The following is a 21837-nucleotide window of genomic DNA, read 5'->3' on the forward strand; positions in this document are numbered from 1 at the left end:
TATACCCAATCTTGGGTTTTAACAGACCCAAAGGTTTTGCAAATTTCTGGAATTCTCCAGAAACTCTCCAAATACAATTAATTCAATTCCATTTTAAACTTTTACAACTCAGTTTGCCATAGGACAATCTTCAGGTGACGCGATGTTGTAGAAATCAAAGGGTAGGTGCTGCCACTGCAAAAGGGGGAAAACGGGCACAAGCACTTCATAAAACTTTAGAAGAAATGATCTGATCCAGTGGTTCTCAAAATATGGTCCTCTGACCAGCTTCAGCAACTCCTAGAAACCTGCAAAAAAATGCAGATCATCAGGCCCACCCTAGGCCCGGTGAGTCAGAAACTCTGGCGTGGGGGTCCGGCAATCTGGGTTTTACAAGCCCTCAGTGATCCTACCACGAGCGCTCACTGATCTGACCACCCACTCCACTGAGGAGAAAGAAATGGAGCCAGTTAACTTCCTGCAACTCTTACACCAAGTTTGTGATCAACGTCACTAGAGACAGTTCTCAATACACCTAAAATGATTCTTTAACTATACATCTGAATCCAAGGGGTCCCCTATGATCTTCTAAGCCAAATACATTTGATCTTCTGCAATATGAATTCTTATATTATTGCTACATAGACACACAAATTCTTTTGTCTTGAGTAATTTATATTTAATACCTAAAAAAAAACTTTCACATTACTGACATCTGCACAACTCAAATCTCCTAGACTTTTTTATTTAATTGTTAACTTTTCTTGCCGACAGCAGAGGTGGGTTTTGTCTTGTTAGGGTCATACTTTGGTTTGGTTTCGAGGGTAAACAGTGGGAATTTACGGGACATGCGGTTGACAGTTTTGGGGTTTCCTCCCACCACCACCACCATCAACAACGTTCACACCATGTGAAGAGCAATCCTAAAGGATTAAGAGGCCAGAAATTGCTAAAAGAGAAAGTAACCCTCCCCATCCCACCCCCCAAATAAGAAACTTTACATTTTATCTTGGAATGTATCATGTGATTTTCTTTTAAAACAACAGATATACGTTTTCAATTATGTTTTCCTTCTGCTAGTATAAAATTAGTTTTCATTTGTGAAACACATACTAGCAGAACGACAGGAAGCTAGTCTGCGTCCCAGGCATGAGGACAGGCCTGTAATCCAGCCACCCATCACACCACGAGGCAGGTGAGTGATGCAAAGCAGAGAGCAGCCTCGCTGCCTTCTACAAGCGCCCGACCACATATCGGGCTCCGCATCAACCCACCAAGACAGCACCCACATGAAATGAAATCTACAATTTCTGACCTTAGGGCTCTCCTTCTGAACAGATGTTTGATGTATATGGTACCTTTCTACATAAATATTTCAAAGTCTAATAGTGGTTATCTGCACCACTACACATCTGTTTCTATTTACATTTTTAAGTACCCCGTTTCAGAAATTTATAACTTGGGTGTTAGGATTACCACAGACTGAGATTTAGAGATTTAAGAAATAATGTTTCCATTCCTGTTTTTCCTGTTACATCATGCCATACTAGATATATTTTCAGAATTCTCTTCAGACTCTATTAACATACATAATCACCTTCCATTTTATAAACCAAATTTTCTAACATAGCTCAGTGCGTGATTTTAGTTCTTTGAAGAAGAATCCTGGACAAGTGCACAAGGCAATATAAGTAACTCCTTCAATTTGATTTACACTTCCAATTCCCTTTCTGTGACCTGAGCCCCAAATCTTCTCGTGACTTTATTTTTCTGTTATTAATAAAGGGTAAGAAGTCCTGCTACGTATCTTACAGGGAAGAAATCAAACTCACTGAGCTAAGAATAGTGCCCCTGGAAAGACTGCATTCCTTGGAAAAACAGTAAATTCAGGGTAGTTAGTGCTACTCGGCCCCCTCTCCAGCTCTACAATATACCTCCTGAAGCTAAGTTAGAGAGATTAAATTACTTGAACATTCATTCATTCAAAAAATAATTATAAGCACTTGCTATGTGTCAGGCATTGTATGAGGCACTGGGGATACACTGGCCAGCAAGACAAATGCAGAGCCTGCTCTTCACAATGTATCTTAAAGAATACTGATTAAGCTTAAGGGACTTCCATTTAGTTTACAGGCCAAGGGCTCAAATCCATTGGACTTATAACTACTCCTAATTATAATTATTCATAATCAATCCATTCTGCTGCTTAAAAAAAAGAAAACCTCATGAATTACATGAAAAGTTCACAGAACACATAGACAAATGCTCTATAATACGAAGGCCTCACATGGGTCCAAAATATCACTCAGTAAACACCTTAGAATCTCTAAATGGGAAGCACAGTGTCAGGCCCTAGAAAATGAATCAAGGTTTTTCTTTTAAAGGCAAAATAACCTTAACCTAAACATTTACCTGGCAAGTACTAGACTTAACCATAAGCAAATTCTCCATAACTGTGCTGTCCGACACAGCACCCCTTGCCCGTGGTGGCTATTTACACTGAAATCAAGTAAATAATCAGTTCCTAGGTCACACTAGCCACATTTAAACTGCCCAAGTGGCTAGTGGCTATCACTCCAAGTCGTTATAAGTCATTTCTATCATCTCAGAAAGCTCTACAGGACAGTGCTGCTCTACAAATACCCTGTAACGCTGAATCTGAAAATTACAGTGTAATGAAATGTGATTAAGCATCTGTACTCTGTGATGGCATGTAAAATATGTCCATCTGTAATGCAATGTCACTTCTTCCCTCCCAAACAAGCTGAAAAGTGATAATGTGGAGCATCTGTCCCAGTGTGTACAGGAGTAACCAAGAAAATTCACACTGTCCAACTGGACAACTGAGAATGAAACCGGGAAACAAGTGAAAAGTTGATTACATTTTGCCCTTTCCTTCCTATTCCTCTTACAAGGTTGCTGTATTCTCTGTTCAAGGATGCGTGCTTTGAGCCTAATAGCCAGTAGCAGAGAAGATGAAGACAGTAAAGAATGAAGGTGGGTGACACAGGTGAACACCACATATAACACAACACGAATTCAATTCAGACCGATGCAGTAAACTTAAGTGCCTACTGAGTTCCAGTGATATACAGGTAAATAATCACCGCTCCCACCTTTGACAAGCTGAATTTACTAGGAGTGCCCAACCAACGTGTAAACAAAAACGACATGACATATTGTAATAAATGCAGTGACGCAAGTAAGTTACAAAACATAGCGGTGACACAGGGAGGATATTTAAGTGTTTGCTGAGGGGAAACCAGGGGAAATTTCCTAAAGAAGAAACCCAAGAAGCGGAGGAACCACCTATGCAGAGCTGTGCAAAGGAACCCCAAGTGGTTAGGCAATGCTGGACAAAAGTGGCAATGCCCAATTAAGAAAGATGGGGATGACAGAGGAGGAAGAAGATTTACATGCCAGACCTACAGCACTCATGTCTGTGTCAGGCTCGCTTCCGTGGGTCTGTAAACTTTCCTCACCCAAACTGCAAGCAACGTGAAAACCAATCCCTAAAACTTCATAATAGCCTCTGCCTGCTACACAGCTAACACTAGACAACAATGGTTAGTAGGAACCTGAAAGACTTCTGTGGCTGCTCATGTAAATCTTCGGAAGATGCCTGCAACTTCTGGGCACTTCACTTTACCCCTATGCTTAGGTCTCAAAACAAAAACAAAAAAGAAAAAAACTTGCATAGAATCTGTTCTCTTCATGTTACCAGGATCCCCCTCTCCTCACAATAAACTTCAAGTGAATGTTAGTAGCCTATAGGCCTTAACGAATTTCCCAAGTGATTCTCCTCCCTTCAATACAAGCAAAACTTTGCAAGTAAAAGTGCATGCATAAATATATGCAGGTGAACTCACAGGCTGGTAGGCAAACAGAGAAGGTTTCCTATTCACACAAATATGTGACCCTTAGGTAAAGGCATAATTCCAGTGCAGCATATGCCACGGTCCGAAGCAGGAGGTCTGAAGGCAGCCTCCCTGGGTACTGGTCACACATCGTCACTGACCAACTTTTACTTTTCGTCCTGAATTTCAATTTACCCACTGTAAAATGGGGATGCCAATATTTCATCAAGTATCCCTAACCTGCGTAGCCACCATGCCGACACACAGTGACCCTTCTAGTGACAGATCAATGCGTGTTAACTACGTCTGCTATTTTTACTAGTTCATCCCTAACGAGGGATGGTTTCAGAACCATCGATTCCATCAAGCTGGCTACCTCTGTAAGTTCTCGCCCCTCACTGTGCGTCAGAAGTACCGAGGGAGATTTTTTTTCCTAAATACTCTATGTCCAGGCCCTATTTGGATTTGGGTTCAACTGGTCTGGGGCTGAGCCAGGCAACGGAGTTCCTTCTATGACTCTCAAGTTGTTTATAATTTGCAGCCAGGATTAAGAACCACATACATGTCACGTGGGAGCCCCTTTAAGTTTCCATAGAGAGGCCTCTCCGGTGTCACATGATAGCCAGGATTAAGATCCACGTACATATGTGCCCACAGAAATACATCGGTAAGGTCTTGCTCCACCGAATCCGCGCAGGCCGGGCCGCCTCTGCCGGGCTGGACGAAGCTCGCCTAGATGCTGTGACGACGAACTCGAAGTGCTGTGGGATTCACACCCACGTCCGAACACGGCTCACCCAGCATCAACTCCCACGAATCCCACCAGATGCGGCCCCGACACCCGGCACGACCGAGCTCTGCCTGGGGCACACGCCCCCTCGCCCCTCGCCCCCGCGGGCGCCAGGCCCTCCGGACGCGTGCGTCACCGCGCCCTCGCCTCCCGCGCCCCAGCCCCCTCCCGCCCACGGCACGTGACTCGACACGCGCCAGCTGCACGCGGGCTCCATCAAAACAAAAACAGAGGAGGCCGGCCGGCCGGGCGGCGGGGGCGCGCGGGGGCGGCGGGGAGCGGGCGCGCCCCCGCCGCCACTGCCCAGAGCCGCGGCCGCGCCTCCGCCGCTCCGGGCGCCGCCGGCCGCGCGCCCCGGCAGGCCGGGGGCGGGAGGGCAGAGGGCGCCACCCTGTTTACAGCCCTCGCTCGGGGCCAGGGACCCCGCCCGGAAACGGTTTCCCGGGAGAGCGCTGTGAAGTGCGCACCCACCCGCGCCCGGGACGCCGGCCCAGCGGAGAAGGCGCCCGGCTCCGGCCGCCGCTCGGAATAAAACCGTCGCCACGACTCCGGGGTCGGGCCCGCGCGAGTCTCCGCTCGCTCCTCCGCGGCTCACCTCCCACGGGTGTTTCGTGTCCGCCCCCGGCACGACTGTGCTACGCACCTCACCCCTATCTCTCGGCTCCAGCGCTTCCGCAGACCACCCTCACGTGGCCGCCGCCTCCCGGCCTGGCAGTCCCCGCCGCCAAGGGCTGCGGACCCTCGCGCACTAAGGGACCCGGCGCCGGCTCACACCCCGTGGGACGCCTCCCCTGTCGGACCACCCAGCCCGCATTCCTCCCGGGGCCGGGGGCGGGGGGTGGTGGTGGTGGTGGCCACAAGCTGTCAGATTCCTAGTTTTCCACATGACGAAGCTCACCCTCACCCTTAAACATCCCCACTCACCCTTCAGCCTAGCTTCGAGCTGAATCAGTATTTAAAACGGGAGGAGTGGGGTGTAACGTCTTGATTTTTCTCCCTAATTTGCAAAAAAAAAAAAAAAATTAAGACGCATCTCTGCCCATCCACGTCGTCCCACAAAATGCAAGACTTACGAAATAGAAATGCCCACCACACACCTGCTACGCAACCAGCCCTCTGGAAACCTGGAGACCCACCCAGCCCGCCTGCAGGAACCTGCGCCTGGGGTGGGGTGGGAGCGCGACAGTCCGGTCCCCTAAAGTAAGAGGGAGTGAGAAGGGCAGGCACCCCCTCGCCCCTCCCGGGAGCGCTGTCCTCCCGTTCCCCAGGCCCAGAGCAATCCGAGGCATCCTCCGTCCCTCCCGGCGAAAAGGAGGTAGCCAAAGGCCTTAGTGCCAGGGGTGTTTTTCCCTTTCAGAACCCAGACGCCGCGTCCTCCCCGAGTATCCCCCGCCACCCTCCCCCCGCCGCCTGCTTTCTCGTGGACAGCAAAGGTGGGGTAGGTGGGAGAAAGCGGCGAGTGCTCTCCGGATTCGGGATGTTGGTCTTCGCGGAGTGAAGAGGTGGGATCTCGAAATGGAAACAGTCTCCCCCTCCCTCCCCCCCCTCCTCCTCCTCTTCTGTTTACCTCAAGTTTGAATTTTATCTGCGCAACATTAGCTGGAATGCGGACATTGAAAACACACACACACACACACACACTCTCTCTCTCTCTCTCTCAACCCGGCAGCAGCTCCGGAGGAACCATGTGGCATGAAGCCACCTCAAAGGGGAAAAAAGTGCTCTTAGCAACACAAACATGGCGAAATTGCCTCGGCATTCCCGGCCAACGCCACAACCCCTACCTTCCCTCGCCCGGCTTCCGAACATCCCGGCCGTGACCTGCGGCCCCTTCCGGGGGGAGGCCAGGGGCCCCGGGGAGTCCGAGGGTGGGACCGCCGGGCGTGCGAAAGAGGAAATAACAAGAGTCCACAATGGAAATGTTTCTGCTGGACCATCCGACCCATCCTCCTCGCCAGCAGCGGGGGGACGCCTCGTTCACCTCGACAGGGCTCAACGGAGAACAAAATTCCCACCCCAAAGTCCTGCTGGGCCGGCTCTCCCCACCCTCCAGAACTTACCTTGGGGCGGAACGCACGCTGCCGCTAGAATCCCTTTCTCTTTCCTTCTAGAGCGAGACGCAAGGAGGCAAAATGATGCGCACGTATATTTGTAGAGCATATTCTTCTAGAATTTCCCTTTGATCGTCACGAGGAGCGATGGAGGCTCCGGAGACAGGTGCGGTGGTGGCCGAGGCTTCCGGCTAAAAGTTGTTCTCTCCGCGGTGGGTGGCGGAGTCCCCGGGCCGGGGCTGAGGACCCCGTCTCCCTGCCCACCTCCTCCCCCCGCCCCCCGCCCGGCGTCGCCCACTTCTCGCAGGCTGCTGCGTGCGGCTCGGCTGCAGGGGAGGTGGCGTAGTTTCTCTTCCTCCCACCTCTTCTCACTCACTTGTTTTTGTAGCCGTGGGCTCCCCTAATGCTTTCCTCTCCACAATGTTGTTTCATTATATCATGTCCATCATGTGACACCGGAGAGGCCTCTCTATGGAAACTTAAAGGGGCTCCCACGTGACTGCAGCAGCAACAACAGCGGCAGCGGCTGGAGTGGCGGCGGCGGCCGCAGCGTTCCTGCCACCACCCACCGGGAGCCCCTCGCAGCATCCCGAAGGGGCTTCTGGAGCTTGCAGAAGCCCAGATAAGGGAGCCACAGCATCCGGGAGCTGTGGCGTCTGTGCGTGCGTGTAGCCTTTGCTCGTTACATAGGAAACCGAACAGAAGGCGCGTCCTTAAATCCTTTCCCACAGTCGCAAAACCCACGCTCTGCTAAAATGACATTTCGTGGCTCCTACTTTATTTTCCCCAAGAGCAAGTTTTCTACTGGGGCTGATGAATTTTTACAAAGTCAAAAAGAAAAACCGGATTTCTCTCTGCGAGTTCAGCCGGCTCTTGGGTAGAACAGAAATGACAGAACAATAATAACAGAAATAGAACCAGGCATTTGATACATAATTACCATCACCACCAGCTTTAAAGCTTTCTGGAATTATATTCCTCCGGTAACTGTTGATGATGCTTGCAGGAGGCTAAATGCAATGCAGTTTTTCTCTTCCGCAGCTATATTAGGGCTTTGTTGCTGACAACAGTAAAAACTTGTTTGTGTCAGGAAGTGAGGTACGAAGATATGACCTGGAAGGTACAGACAAAACCAAAGTGGCAGTTTTTGCATTACTTTTCTGACCACATTCTTTCAAAGGGTGAGAAGCAGCTGGTTTGCTGTAAAATGCGTAGCGTGTGTTTTGGTGGGAAATAAAATAATCACAAAAACATATGTTTCCCTTAATCATACTGTACATGCTAGACACTAGGAATTATATATATGTATCTATGTGTGTATGTATGAGTATAGAGAGAAAGAAGAAGAGCAGGTGCATTTTTAGAATAGTTTTAGCCAATAATTTTGTCATTTCCAGTGCATTTAACTGAAACACTTAGCAAACACTCTGAAAGACTTATTCAAGTTCCGTGTTGTGTGGAAGCCGTAACACCAGTTTTGAGTGCCCTCAGTATTACTGAATCACAACCCCTGTAAGTGCTTATGCCTTAAATCCCAAATCTCTGCCTTAAAGTTTTTGTGCACCATGGAGATTTTATGCTGTAAAGCTAAGCGAAGCAGCTATTTCTATGCTTTAGTTCATGCTTTTCCATTTATAAGGAAAACTCCCTGTATGCACTGGCGGAATTCTGAAAAACTTCTCAGGAAACTAAAGGGTGGGATGGAAGATCATCCTTTCCTTTGGCTTTGCCTCCACTGTATCTCTTTCCACCTCATCAGTTTACCTCATCAGCCATGATGAATGATCTCCACTACATCACTTCTAATGCCCCCAATTTTTACCTTCCTATTTAATGCCTCATTCTTCCATCCCTTTCCCTTTTTGTGCCCTTGCCTCCCAATTCAGCCCCCATGCCGCCTGGGTACTTAGCTCAGGCCTCCGCCAGGACTCCCTCCCAGTCCTCCTCGCCTGGCAGCTTCCCCCCACCCCCCTTCCCAGCTCCGTCTCCCTTCTCAGCAACTCTCCCTCCTTACCTCTCTTTGACCTCCTTTATTCTCCTTCACAGCCTGGCCCTTGACTTCTCGGCCTCTTCTTTCCCTTCTTTACCTGCAATGTCCTACCCCTCCTGGGGTCTCCTTCGCACCCTTCTGTCGGGTCCCATCCCTTCTGACGCCAAACCCCAGCATTCCTCAACGGCTCGGCCTGGTCGGCTTTAGCCCGATTTTGTTCCCGAGCCCCTGCGCTGGGAAACAAGTGTGCGGTGCAGAGTTGGGGCAAGAACCCCCCCCTCGGCGGTGGCCCCTGCCTCGCCCCCCTCCGCCCCTCCCGAGTCCCGGTTGCGGCGCTTCCTGGGCGGATGGTTGGGACTCGCTGCAGCAGCTGCGGTTCTGCTGTGTCATGCAAGAAGGAGGCGGCGGCGGCGGCGGCGGCCGGAGCTGGAGGGGGAGGAGGGGAGGAACCTGATCTCTCCGGTAGCGAAGGGCTGGAGGCAAACACCGAGCTCCCCCAGAGCCGCCCGGGAGCAGGGAGGGCACCGCTACCGCGAGGGGCCCTCCCCGCGGGGCAGATGGTAAGTGGGGCGGCGCAGGTGGTCGCCTTGGGAAGGGAGCGCGCAGGGGGCGGGGGGTGGTTAGGTGGGGTGGCGGGGAGAACCAGGAGTCACCCGGCCAAACTGAAGGAGCCCAGCGTCTAGTTGAAAGGGACCCAGGCCATAATAGGGATGACCAGCCAAACGCAGCAATAATTACCATTCTAATAACGCCCCGCCGTTGACCCAGGCTACAAAGAAGAGTTGTGCATCCCGAACCCAGGACAGAGCTAGAGCAATGATTCAGGGTTTGAGAAAACCATCGTCCCATCAGGCTTGGCGCTTTAGGGTACAGATGAGTAGCAAAAGTCAGCATACACCATATTCCTATAGCCCGGCTGCGCTTTACGGGTTGTCTTGTTTAAAACTAAGGAAGGGGATGGAAACCTGCCCAACCTCACTTTAGCCACCAAAATAATGCTCTTGGCCAGTGGCCTCGGACGAACATCCTCTGGTGCAATTAAACAATCAATAGGAAAAATAGCTTCATTCCCCCTCACCACCCTCCTTCCTCAAGCTCCTTCAACCAGGATAATTTATTCTGCATAAAGGGGAAAGAAACCTGTGTGTTAAAGTCCCTCCCATCTTACCCACCCCCCAATCTCTGCCCCACACAAACTGCCCACCCCACTATTCACCGCACTTTCAGACTGTGATGGATGTTGCAGGAGGGGACTGCCTTAAACTCTCAGTCATTTCCCCTCCATTGCCCTTTACCCACAGGAGATTCAGAAACAGAGAACCGAGAGCAGTGAATGTGGGGACAGGTTGGACACATACTAACATGACTTCTTTTACCCGAGAACAATTCTCAGGACAACTTTTTTTTTTTTTTTTAATTCCTTCCCATTTTGCTCCTGGTAATTTCAAAGCACTTTCTGAAATATCATTTCTTTCTTTCTTTCTTTTTTTTTAATGTCAGTCATACATTTAGAAGTAAGGGGTTGGCGGGATTAACTGAAAGGCTAATGACGGTCTCAAAAGCACATGCTGTTGCTAGGGAACTCAAGCTCATCCTGCTCCCTAACCACTAGCATGTTCAGTGGAAATCAAACTTCTCGGGGTGTTATTAAACTGAGTGGCATTTGGTTAAAGGTGTTCTTCCTTGCTTTGTAGCATCCTGGATTGTTATCGATTGCCTCACACCCACGTATCTTGTTTTCCTAATTTGATTTCTGTATTTGCGTCACTGCCAGGGACACACAGACTAGACCAGTCAGGTTCACTTCCTGTTTCTCGGAACTGTTTTATATTTGGTCTCCATGCACTAGCTGGTAAAACATTATCAAACTGATCCTCTTGGAAAGAAATCTGTGGTTTCCGTGAAAACAAATTATCCCAATTAAAGTCTGATTCCCATGGAAAACGTCATCATTTGAGGAATAAATTAGACTGCCAGTTGCCATTTGAGAAAGCCATTCTTGAAATGTAAAGCTTAGAAAAATCCATCATCTTTATTTCTTTTACCCAGAATCCTCATTCCTCACCGTTAGAACTAAAACAAACTCAAGTAGAGAGTAGATTTAAGTATGATATTTCTAAAATGAAGCCCAAAAAATACACATTGAAGCTGGGGAAATCATTTAGACTAAATAAGGCACGGAACTGAATGGAATCCAGGCCCCGGGAGCAGAAATAAGGTTGGGTTAACATTGGGGTGCTCAGAGAACAGAGCGTGATTACAGGGCTACTCACAAACAGGAACCCATTACTTTACATACTAATTGTCTCTTTTACCAATTCTGCCTGGACGAGACAGCCTTGTTTTCTTTTTTAAGGTCCTTTCTTTTTATGACAAGAATACCACAAAGGTAACATCATAAAAATAAGCACTATGTAAAATGTTAGGTGGGTTCTGATGTAGATAATTTGTTTAGATAGAAAATAAAAGGGTGCGTGGAGGAAAGATCAGTGGACTGAAAGACAGGAAATTTGCTCCTACTTGTCCTCTAGACTCAATGACCTTGGGCAAGCCATTATAGGTCTCCTCACCAGTTTCCTCAGAGAAGCTTAATGAAAGTGCTGGACTAGAGATCTCTAAGGTTCCTTCCATTTATAAAGTTCTGTGATCACATTGAAGTCACTACATAAAAATTCCAATTTTAGCTAGATTTTGCAATGTTAAATTTTAGCACCGAAACTTGAATGCCTATCCATAGAGACCTTGGGGGAACTGATAATGGGAAGTGATTTGCTGTTGATACACCGTTTTTTTAGTGCCAGTTGCCAGACAATCAAAATAAAATCAACCTTATTCCCAACGTACTTACTCTCTGCTTCCCTGATGGTGTTGTAGAAGCAACAGGATAAGAGTTAGAAAGAATATAAAAAGTGTATGGAACGATCTTTCAGTCACTTTACATTTAGTTAACCCAAATACTTTGATGAGCAAAACCATGGAGTGAGGAGGAAGAGGTCTACAAGAAGTAAATAATCAATTGAATCCTCATGAAGCTAATAATCTTTTTTTAAAAAAGAGTTTTATTTATTTATTTGACAGAGAGAGACACAGGCAGGAGGAGTGGGAGAGGGAGAAGCAGGCTTCCCGCCGAGCAGGGAGCCCGATGCGGGGCTCGATCCCAGGACCCCGGGATCATGACCCGAGCCGAAGGCAGACGCTTAACGACTGAGCCACCCAGGCGCTCCATAATCTATTTGTCTATATTTTAATTAGTGATAGGCAAAAATACATGTAGCACAGATTTCCAAATGTTACAGGTTGAAGATGTTAAGAAGTATCATGAGGAAATGTGAGATTTGTGCCACAGAGAAAGGAGCTGACTGTGAAACCCAACTCTGCCACTTTATTCATTCATTACTGAGTGCCGCTATGTGCCAGGCTCTGTGCTGGGCACTGGGAATACAAAAATGAATAGGACAGCCTGCTCTAAAGGACCTTATAGGATAACGGGGGCACAGATGAGGACACGGTTGATCACACAACAGTGAGATTCTATCAACAGGGAGCTTATTACAGGGGTACCTAACCCTGACTGAGTTTAGTTAGGGTCCCTCACCCGAGAAGATGAGTTTGGAAATGAGTCTGGAAGGATAAGTAGAAGTAATCCAGACAAGTGGGCAAGTTAAAGAGAAATGTGTTCCAGGCAAAGAAAGTAGTATGTGTAATGTCCTGGTAAAAGTGTCCAGAGAGTTGAAGGTGATTGACAGTGCCCGGCAAGTGGTAGATTCTCAGTTAATGTGTTGTATGATTATGTGGCAAAAGTTCCAAAGGACATACCAAGAAAGATCAACAAGGTCTTATACTGGGAAAGGTCTTGCATGCCTTCCTAAGAGGTTTCAACTTATCCTAAGGCCATCGATGCATTTTAAGGAGCATAGTGAGGTGATCAAAAGTCCATTTTAGAAAGAAGTTCACTCCAGTTTGGAGAACTTATTAGGGTGATTAACACTATGAGCAGGGAGACTAGTTAGAAGGTTGTTTTAGTACTATAGGAAAAAAACTGATGGACATCTAAATATAGACAGCAAGAATGGAAATGGAGAAAAGGGAAGGATTCAGGAAATATTAAAGACAGACTCAACTGAATTTTATTATTGATTATATCTGCAAGATTAAGGAATAGGAGACTTATGACCCAGGTCAATAGGAGGATCATGGTACCATTTGCTAAGATGAGGACTTCAAGAAGAACAATAGGTTGAGGAGGGAAGGTAAGTAGTTTGATTTTAAAAGTGTTGAGTTTGAAATGTCCATGAGGACACCAAAGTGAAGCTGTCTCTATGTACTCGAACGGGACAGGCTAGAACTCGAGAGAGATCTACGCTGAGGACATCAGCGTAAGTGATAGCTCATGGAAGTAGATGGAATCCCCAAGAGAAAAGGTAGACAGTAAAAGGAGAAGAGGACCTACTCTGGAACCTGTTCAAATGCCAGCATTTAAAAGGTGAGGCAAAAAAAAAAAAGTGAGGACACAACGCTACGGGGGAAGACTATCCATAGAGATTAGGAGGACCAGAAACAAGGCATTTCAGAGAAGCCAAGGGAGGAAATGTCAACAGTATTAAATGCTAGAGAAAGGTCAAGAAAAATGAGAACTTGGATGTCAGGACAAGGAGGTCATTGTGTTTGACAAGAAGGAGTTTATTGGGATAAGGGGGAAAGGAGCAGATGACATTGGATTAAGGAGTGGAAGGGAGTAGAGGAAGTAGAAGTAGTTGTTTTGGGTAAGAAGGATGACAGGGCAAGTTAGGGAAGGAAAATAAAGGTATTGGGAAAAGAGTAAAATCATGGTCTGTGAGGTGAAGGCTGCACAAGGAAATAATGCAATAATATGCAATTCTTCATTCTTGCAGCCTTCTCCTTCAAGCAAATGTCATGACTGCACACGAGTTCCTCAAGCCAAAAAGCATGTAGATACTCGTGGTTCTTCTCTTTTCCTCAGTTCTCATGTCCAATTCATGAAGAATTTGGGTCAACTTTACCTCCAGAATATTTCCAAAATCTATCTCTTTCCATCTCCACTGCCACCACCTAATACAAATATCATCTTCTGGTCTCCTATAATAACATTCTCATTGGTTTTCCTGCTTCTACTCACAGCTAAAGTGACATAAATCACATCATATCGCTTCTCTTCTTAGAATCCTTCCATGTCTTCTGATTGTACTTGGAATAGAGTCCAGACTCCTTTGCTGGCCTGTGAAGCCTTACGGGCCATCCCAGACCACCTCTTCAATCTCATCTCCCACCGCTCTCCTCTGACTTCAATCACAATGGCCTTTTTTTCTACTCCTCAAGCACAAAGGGTTTGCTCTTATTTTAAAGTTCTCAGCTCACATACTTCCTTTTCGTGGAACGCTCTTTTGGTCATTCCCATCTGTTTAAATGTCACCTCCTCAATGAGGCCCTTCCTGACTACCCTGATAGTAGGTAAATAAAGCAAAATAAAGCAAAACTTTATTACTACTTGGGGTTTATTTTGCTTATGGCTGACAACTCCTTTGAAATGTAAAGCCCATGAGGATTCCTGGCATATCATAGACACTTAAAAATCTTCATTGGATGTTTATAGAAGGAAAAAGAGAGGATCAATAATTATTAGAAATTAAAGACATCAAGGATCAGAGCCTCATGTGGCTGAGGAATGATCCACCAGTGATGATGGATTACTATGCTTTTAAGATTCCAGAAGTGGATGACTTACTAACTGTGTGACCCTGGATACTCACATTCTCTGAGCTTCACTTTGTGGTTTATAACACATGCCTCCAAGGGCTGTTAGTAAAATTAAATGAAATAATACAGGTATACATATGAGACAGTCTTGTCAAGCTATTTTCAGGAAGTCAGGACTTCTGCAAATCAATTCATAACTTCTCCATGTGAGCTCTTCATGTGGGCTTCTCTAATGGAGTTAACATTCGGTGCTTATTTATTATTAGAAAAATTATTAGAAAAATTATTATTAGAAAAAATATTGGCTGGGGGCCATATCTGGGTGGCTCAGTTGGTTAAGCGTCTGATTCTTGATTTCTGCTCGGGTCATGATCTCGGGGTTTTGAGATCAAACCCCGTGTCGGGCTCTGTGCTGGGCGTGGAGCCTGCTTAAGATTCTCTCTCTCCTCTCTCTGTCCACCCCCCTCCCTCAAAAAAAAAAATTGGCTGAAGTGTGGCTTTTAAAAAATACTAGGATACCTGAAAGAATGTGGAAATTAGATTATTTAAGAAGAAATCAAAGCACTCCTATAAATCAATAAGAAAAATACCAAAAACCTTGGAAAATTGAGTAAAAGGATAACAAATAGAGTCCAGTCAAGGACTCTTTAAAATCTGTAAAAATGCTCTCCCTTTCCCTTAGCAAGAGGTATACAAATTATAACTGCAATGAGGTGTATTTTTTACCAGGTTGACACAAATAAAGTTTAATAGTATACTTGGCCAATCTGGGAAGCAGGCACTTTTTTACCTTGTCAGTAGGAGTAAAAGTTGGTACAACCTCGGTGGAGAGCCACCAGGCAGTATTTCTCTAATTTTTGAATGTACAAAGCCTTTGACCTAACAATTCCTCTCTTCTGTATTTGTCCGGTAGATTTACTCACATGCATCTTGGAGGATAACTCTTGTAGGAGCTTCACTGAAGCATTAATTATAGTAGTTAAAGACTGAAAACAGCTAAAATGTTCATCGATCAAGAAGTGGTTAAAGAGGGGCACCTGGGTGGCTCAGTCGTTAAGCGTTTGCCTTCAGCTCAGGTCATGATCCCAGAGTCCTGGGATCAAGCCCCGCATCGGGTTCCCTGCTCAGGGGGAAGCCTGCTTCTCCCTCTCCCACTCCCTCTGCTTTGTTCCCTCTTTTGCTGTCTCTCTCTCTCTGTCAAATAAATAAATAAATAAAAATCTTTTTTTAAAAAAGGTAGTTAAATAAATCATGGTACATTATACGAGTGAGTAGTAGGCAACTGTTAAAAATTGTGAGGCAGTTCTAGGTAGACGTGCGAAAAGATCTTCATGATACATTATTAAATTAAAAAAAATCAAATTGAAGAACATCTGTTTTGTTAGTATTGTGAGGTTTTTAAGACTTTACTTTTTTTTTTTTTTTTTTTTTTTTTTTTTTTGCCTGAAAGACATTATCTGTGAGAAGATAAAATAGACCAAGGCCAAGAGCTGATGTAGAAAGACCAGTTGGGAATATATTATTTCAGATTCATGTGAGAGATGATGGTTTCCCGGACTATAGTGGTAGCATGCACAGGAAGAAAAATGACCAGAGTCAAGAGTTATTTTAAAGAACTTGATGATTGAATGGAAATGGTGGGTTGTGGAGAAGGAGGTAGTGTCATGATTGACTCAAGAGTCTTTGCAAGATCTGATGCACGAGAAGAGGTGTCAGTTTCCAAGATGGAGAATCTTGGGAAGGTAACAGAATTGTAGGGGAAGATAAACTTCTCTGTGAGTAGAGATGTCTATTGCAGACTTCTGACATGGGTCTAAAGCTCAGAAGAGCTGCTGGGACTGGACCGGATTTATAAATTTGGGAGGAGATTGCCTAAGGACAATAGATTAAAAAAAAAAAAAAAAAGGCAGACCCAGGACTATATTCTGATCATTTAGAGATTGGATAGAAAGAAAGAGCTGACAGTAGAGACTGAGAATCAGAAACCAGAAAAATAAAACCAGGAGACTATAGGACCAAAGAAACCAAGAGAAGAATATGTTAGGGAAGATCAATTCGTATTAAATGCTGCCAAAAGGTCCAGGAAGATCACTGTAACTTGCCTCTCTCATAAATACTTGTCCTGTGCCTCACCCCATAATAAATGATCAATAAGCTTTTATTAAATTGGAAAGAGAGACAAAAAGAAACAGAGAGAGAGAGAGAGAGAGGCAGAGATACAGAAAGATAGTAGAATGTATTTTTGGGTCTCAAAAAATAAGTACATAAGACATATTCCCTTGAGCTTTACTGCAAACCAAACTTGATCTCAGGAAAAATAAGGAAGTTCTTCTCCCTTGGTTTTGCTCTTGACCCGTCACATTGATTGAGCTCTCACAGTGCCATGCCACTGTGACGTTAAGTGCCTCCCCAAAACATTTTGATAAGTAATATTCACCTGTGTCTGGTCATTCTGAGTCATTTTTGTCTTTATTTAGGTCCTGGGTGATGACAAAAAGAGCAATTTGCTTTTCCTCGTCTATCTCACTCCATCATACCACCTTGCATCAGTTGATGGAGTCTGGAGAATCATTCCATTTCGGTGCCACTACAGTTCTGTAATACACTGTAACCTCTCACAAGGATGCCCAGCCCCAGTTTCCCATCAAAGAGAAAGATGACTTTTAGCAGGAAGAGCTGTATCACCTCTTAGAGAAACCACCAGCTTCTCAGTCTGTCATTGTTTCCGCAGAAAGGTGCTACTGCTCTCAGGAAAGAATGTAGAGAATATCGAAGGAGAAAAGGTTTTGACTTTGTCCTGAGAACTTGGAAACCTTCTACCTAGCAAAGAGATGTCATGACCTTTCTGTCCAGTGTGCTTGAATTAGAAACTAAAGTAACAGAGGTAGTTTAAACAACATTTAAAATGTTATGACATCCTGTATTATTTAGTTAGACCAGGGGTTGACAAACTTTTTCTGTAAAGAGCCAGATGGGAAATATTTTAGGCTTTGTGGGCCATACTCTGTCCTAACTACTCAACCCTGCCATTGTAGTGTGAAAGCCACCGTAGATAATACATAAATGAATGAGCATGGCTGGGTGTCAATTAAACTTTATTTATGGATCCTGAGGTTTGAATTTCATATAATTTTCACGTTACAAAATACCATTTTTTTTTTAAATCTTACTCAGCTATTTAAAAATGTGAAGACCATTCTTAGCTAACAGGCCATACAAAAACAACGGGTGTGCTGGATTTGGCTTATGGACAGTAGTTTGGCAACCTCTGATTTAGACAAGTATGAAGATCATGTCATGAGAAAGATTTTCAGATTCAGACTTCTGAAGAAAATAATCTGTTTTATGTATACCCCTTTATTTTAATTCCTCAAATGTATTTGAACATATAAACACATTTGCCTACATCTGACTTATCTGGGAATAATATATGTCTTCTTAGTTCAGTATTGATTTCAGACTTTGCCCCTTTTCTTCCTTGTCATGAACGAATGTGCATGAATGTAGTATTTTTATAAGGCAAACTGAAGAATTCTTACTACTTAACTATAAATATCTAGACCAAGGAGAACGTAGTAATTCTAATCACATTTTTAAACTGCATTAATTCACTCAGTAAATACTTATTAATGATCTGCTTCTTACATAGTGCAGTACTGAGTGTTACAGAATTTGAGATAAAAGTAGAAGATAGAAGATGGATGGATAAGTAGGTAGATACTTAGGTAGATGAAAAATCTAAAGTGGCTGATAGGTGTCAATAAGGATTGTTTGGATGTATCACAGTATAAATGAAGTCAATATAGTCACTTTAGCAACACATAGACAGGTCGTTAGACAAAACTAAGCTTAAATCCAAGCTTTTTTGTGTCCCAGATGTGTGACCTTGGGCTGATTATATAAACCATATAAACCTCAGTTTCCTCTTTTTAAAATGGGGACAATAAGGGGCGCCTGGGTGGCTCAGTTGTTAAGCGTCTGCCTTCGGCTCAGGTCATGATCCCAGGGTCCTGGATGGAGCCCCGCATCGGGCTCCCTGCTCAGCGGGAAGCCTGCTTCTCCCTCTCCCACTCCCCCTGCTTGTGTTCCCTCTCTCGCTGTCTCTCTCCCTCTCTCTGTCAAATAAATAAATAAAATCTTTAAAAAAAAAATGGGGACAATAATACCTATCCCTCAAGGACATTGTGGGAATTAAATAAGATAGTGTAAGGTAAATCAGCTAGTGTGGTATCTGGTACATGGTAAATCATCAGTAAATGGTAGCTATAGTTGTATTATGCCAATAGGAAGCTATATAATTTGTTCAAAAGAAGCAAACAATCAAAGGCAAAGCAGAGGGGCCTTGTGAGTTAAGAACTTGTGAACACAAATGGAAACCCACAGACCTGAGGGTTAATGCCTGGTAGAGAAGATTTGGGTGAAAATAAAAGCAGAAGTGACATTGTCACTGGAGCGAACAGTAAAGCAGCTGGTCGGTTGTCTTTGCCTTCCCTAGTGACCAGCTGCTGGATTGTCCACAGAGCTCCACCTATAGGCCTAGCTCCCTGACCTCCCCGATACTTAACCACCATTCCAGCTGGGGACAAGCTGTATCATCAGTATCAGCCCCAGCATCTTGCTTCCTTCCAGTCTGGTCCACTGTGAGCCTCAGACACCTGTAGGTCCCTCCCATTCTGCCCTCCGCTCCTATGTTTGTCCAATGCTGGGCTTCCACCTTGATCTCCACACCTTCAGTTTCTGGTCATTCTGCATCACATCCCAGTCTTCCTGTGGATTTGGGACCCCCTCCTGAACCCTGGTCTTCTCTACCATGACTCTGACATTTGTTTAGCGTGTCTCTGACCAGTCCTCTTCTCTAGAGGGCTGTATTCTGCTGCCCATACCCCTGCTGGCAATCTCCTTAAACTATGGTACACATTGGCCTCACCCTTCATGCTGGACTGCCTAGTATTAATAGCTTCTTGAACTTTACCTTGGTAAGAGACACCAGCCTTGAAGAGCTGCCCTAATCCAAGCCAGCTTCTGTATTCACAGCCCATGCCCCGGGGAGTACTCCTCACCCCAGTCTTGGCTCATGCTCTCTCTCCACTGACCGTGTGTTGTCAGGCCTTGTGATCCTGTTATGGCAACATTAATAAGGCTTTCCCAATACAAATGACACAATTATTGGCATGGGGGCATAATACAGGGGTAATGAAGAACTTCAGCGTCCACTGACAAGCTCATTCTGCTGAAAAGAGCATCAAATAAAGTTGGAATGACTTAAATCTAAACTAACTGCTTATTGAAGAGGTACTATTCTATGCATAGTTCTCACCAGCTAAGAAGAATGGGTTGGTGAAGTGAAAGTGACATGCAACTTAAAGTAAGTGACCATGGCATCCTTGAACGTGTAATAGCCAGAGAAGGCAATTCTGCACTTGCTAACCTGACACAAAGAAGACTTGAGCAAGTTAAGGGAAAAGATGGACGTGAGGCTCTTACTGGCCAGGAACTAGGAAAGAATGCAAAAGAGGAGTACAATGACTTGAAATTTAAATTTGTATAAAACCAGGGCACCTCGTGGCTCAGTCAGTTGAGTGTCTGACTCATTTATAGCTCCAGTCATGGTCTCATGGGTTGTGAGATCGAGGCCTGTGTTGGGCTCTGCGCTCAGCTCGGGGTCTGCTCAGGATTCTCTCTCTCCCTCTGCCCCTCCCCCTGCTCCCCCTGCTCCCTCCCTCTCTCATTCTAAATAAATAAATAAATAAAATCTTTAAATTTTTATAAAACCCGTGATTTCAATGAAGAAAAGGGAGGATTAAAAAAGATCAATGTGGCTGCTTAAGAAATGTTCTGATAAACTCATAAGTTTAAAGGACACGTGCAGAATGCAGAAGTAGGGCCTTGTTCAAAGGAAGGGCTCAGGCCTGTGAAAATAATGCAAGAGGGCTAATGTCCAGAGACAACCGGGGTCTGCAAAAAGTACTGAAGACAATTAATGGGTTTTTGTTTGTTTTTTGCTTATGTTTATAGGAAGAACAATAATGAATACAGGGTAGCGCTGTTGAATGGGGCAGACCATCTAATACTAATAGCTAAAAAACACAATCATTCCACTACAGTATTTCCTAGATTACAAGGTACAAATTTTTTCCCCTCACATTTTTAATATTTCCAGAATCAGGATGTATCTTCAATATATATGTTTAATGTGATAGTGCTTGGGGGAGGGTTCTAAAAAAGGTAATTAAATAGTGGTGCATCATACAATAAATCGGTCTTAGAACAAAATTTTTTTTAAATATTTGTTTAGTTTGGAGAGAGAGAGAGAGAGCACATGTGTGAGCAGGGGGCAGGGTACAGGGAGAGGGAGAGAATCTCAGGCAGACTCCCGATGTGGGGCTCGATCCCACAACCTTGAGATCATGACCTGAGCTGAAATCAAGAGTCGGACACTTAATTGACTGAGCTATGCAGGTGTCCCTAGAATAGAATTTTTTTAATGGCATTTTATTCACTTAGCTCTGCTGGTGTCAATCACACTCAGCAGATGAGGGGTCCACTTTGTGTCCTGGAAGGGACAATGCTGTCCAGTGGTCACCAAAGGTAGGAAATATCAGAAAGCACTTTGGAGGCCACATTCAGAAGTGTGTTGCCCCATGGAGGGGAGCAGAGGAGGGCTGGTAAGCACTAATGAAGAATAGAAGAGTCAAAAATATTAGAGATAGGACTGAGACAATACAAGAAAACTGTGGTCAAAACCTCTAAGAAGGAAGAAAGAGAGACCTGCTAGCCCACAGAAGCTAAGTCCCTGGACAGGCACATCACAAAAGGGGAGTGGGATGATGTCTTAGCTCAAGTTGCCATAATAAATACCCTAGAATGGGTGACTTAAAAAACATTTATTTCTCACAGTTCTGGAAGCTAAGAAGTCCAAGAACAAGGCACCAGCAGATCTGGTGTCTGGTGAGAGGCCATTCATTCCCTAGTTTAGTGATAACCACCTCCTTGTGTACCTACACATAGAGAGAGATCATCTCCTTTGTGTCTTAGCTTATTAGGACCATTCATGGGGCCTGATAGATGATGGCTTGCCCTGGGCAGAACTATGACCGGCTCATAGTATGTGGGCACTCCTGTGTCTTGCCACTTCTAAATCACTGCTGTGATCAACTTAAAGCTCCCGTGCTCCAGCGTCCAACTTAGAAGATGTTTAGGTTAAGACATAGATCTGCGCTCACAAACTAAGAAAAGACATTGCAAAGATAGAAGTAAAACCCTGAGTTAAAAGAAAAGAAAAGAAAAAAAGAGAAGGAATGGCTCAAATAAATAACCAGATAACAGCGCAGCCAAAATACAGTGATTTCACCAGAATAAATTCAGGGGACAGTTGGGGATGTGCTATTTCCACTGGGTCTATGGAAACCATATTAAAGAAGAATTTCATAGAACCTATAGATCATTCTGCCATGA

At 45.1% G+C, this 21837-nt stretch overlaps 1 protein-coding gene and 1 long non-coding RNA gene across 11 annotated transcripts in view; one reads left to right on the forward strand and one right to left on the reverse strand.

Moving 5' to 3' along the window:
* The window catches only part of LOC148162538 (uncharacterized), a 212497-nt gene extending 205565 nt beyond the window's left edge, over positions 1-6932 (reverse strand). For 6 of the 8 annotated variants that reach the window (XR_015766798.1, XM_088018644.1, XM_088018641.1 and 3 more), the window contains exons 1-2: positions 6687-6932; positions 5551-5623 (exon numbers count right to left, since the gene is read on the reverse strand). The gene's annotated coding sequence lies outside the window, so the exon portion shown is untranslated. The remainder of the gene's footprint in view (positions 1-5550; positions 5624-6686) is intronic. The other 2 variants (XM_088018642.1, XM_088018640.1) reach the window with 1 other exon arrangement.
* A 2142-nt stretch (positions 6933-9074) lies between these two features.
* Positions 9075-21837, forward strand: part of LOC114211665 (uncharacterized) — an 87376-nt gene continuing 74613 nt past the window's right edge. For all 3 annotated transcript variants that reach the window (XR_015766779.1, XR_003609810.2, XR_015766780.1), the window contains exon 1: positions 9075-9227. This is a non-coding gene — a long non-coding RNA (uncharacterized LOC114211665). The remainder of the gene's footprint in view (positions 9228-21837) is intronic.

Source organism: Eumetopias jubatus, unplaced genomic scaffold (assembly GCF_037043125.1).
Source record: "Eumetopias jubatus isolate StellerSeaLion01/CBP00866 unplaced genomic scaffold, mEumJub1_p1.0 scaffold_14, whole genome shotgun sequence".
NCBI lineage: Eukaryota > Metazoa > Chordata > Mammalia > Carnivora > Otariidae > Eumetopias > Eumetopias jubatus.